The sequence below is a fragment of the Amborella trichopoda genome, chromosome 2, assembly GCF_054954075.1.
Source record: "Amborella trichopoda isolate Santa Cruz 75 chromosome 2, AtrichopodaSantaCruz75HAP2 v2.0, whole genome shotgun sequence".
In the NCBI taxonomy this organism is placed as follows: Eukaryota; Viridiplantae; Streptophyta; class Magnoliopsida; order Amborellales; family Amborellaceae; genus Amborella; species Amborella trichopoda.
Genome location: NC_142337.1, coordinates 56,806,289 through 56,808,186, shown reverse-complemented (window position 1 = coordinate 56,808,186; position 1,898 = coordinate 56,806,289).

Sequence of the window (1,898 nt, the reverse complement as noted above, 5' to 3'; positions counted from 1 at the left end):
AATTTTGAAATAGTTTATTTCTCTAAAGAATTGAGATAGTTTTTCTCTCTAAAAATTTGCATGTACTTTCTCTCTTTAAAAAACGATAGTTTCTTTCTAAAACTTAAAATTTGAAATAGTTTTTCTCTCTAGATTTTTGAGATAGTTTATTTCTCTAAAAAATTTTGGTACTTTCTCTCTCTAAAATTGTAATAGACTCTCTTTATCTCTCTAAAATTTTAACATACTTTCTATCTCTAAAAGTTAAAATTTGAGATAGTTTCTCTCTCTAAAATTTTGAGATAGTTCATCTCTCTAACAAAAATATGATACTTTCTCTCTCTAAAATTTTAACGTACTTTCTCTCTCTAAAAGTTAAAATTGGTGATAGTTTTTCTCTCTAAAAATTTTGAGATAGTTTCTCTCTTTAAAAAATTTAAGTACTTTCTCTCTCTAAAATTTTCATACTTACCAAACGCTCCTTGTGTTTCGGGTCGAGGGAGCCAATGAGTGAAATCGCTCCCTGTGTTTCGGATCGAGGGAGCCAATGAGTGAAATCGCTCCCTGTGTTTCGGATCGAGGGAGCCAATGAGTGAAATCCATGGGCCTTGAAAATGTAAAAAAACAGGTTTTGATACGGAAATAAAATCATGAAAAAGTAGGTCTTATTTCCATGATTTTGATTTTCTTGATTTTAAGTATTTTAGTTCACTAAACAATCCAAATGGTGGATTTTGACAATATAAAAAATATTAGGAATATATGCCTTAAAATCTATGCACCTAAACAGGTTCTAAGGTAATAAAGAAAAATGCAACATAAAAAGAAAAGCCACGAGAAAGGGCAGGGAGCAGAAAAAGAGAGAGCGGGCAGCCCATTCTTTAGCAAGCATGTCTGCGACCGGGTTCTATTCCCTTCTCGATTCTAGTGGGTAGCATGGCTCTAACGTTGGGCATTCCTTTTGGAATGCTCAGGCCCACGTTTTGGCCGTGTTTTGTCATATGAATGACTTCAAGCTTTATGCCCTTTGCCTTTTAAAAAGTATAGCGCATATAGCATGATCATCTTTTACACAGACGAGCTGTTTTTTTTAAATCCAATTGACAAGATTTTATCAGGCAAAAGAGATATTACGACAAGAGGCTGAGAGGGCCTCAACAAAAGAAGAAAGGAAAAAGAAAAAAGAAAAAAAGTAGGAAAGAGGAAAGAAAAAGAAAGAGTAAAAAACACAAGAAAGAAAACAGCACTAAAGAATGTGCTGAGGAGTTCCTCTCCCTGTTGGTATATACAGACGAATTATGCTTTCTGAGCCATCTATTTCTATTATACATTACTCAACACCTTTAAAGACAAGGCAGCATTAACTTTTCAAGGCATAGCATAACATGGTCACCCTTCTTTCCTTTTCCCTTAAATCGGAGATAATGCAATATGACTGGACATGGTATCCACATGATACCGTGGTAGTATATTCTTAGGTAATTATTTTGGGTAATCATTTTATAATTGGAAAAAAAATCTTTATATAAGGTGTCAACCTTATACTCTTTAGTATCGTGCACAAAACGGCGCAGTTTGTATTCAAATAGTATCGAGAAATATGGTTTTAATATTGGAAAATTTTTTGATAGCCTTAAAATATATGTTTCATCTTTAATTATAAAATTTAAAGCTTATAAAATAGTGTAGATCGAGCAGATCTATGAAATCTTGAAAATGGACGGTCCAAAAATGCGCAAAATGAAAGAAAGACCTATGTGATATTTTACCGGAGAATATATATATATATATATACCCATTTCTTTTGGCAAAAGATCACTTACCAGTGGTCTTTATTATAATAAGATAATTTCAAAATAAAATCAACATAACAATAAAACCAAAACCAAGATCTTAACAACTTGATGTCATTGAAACAA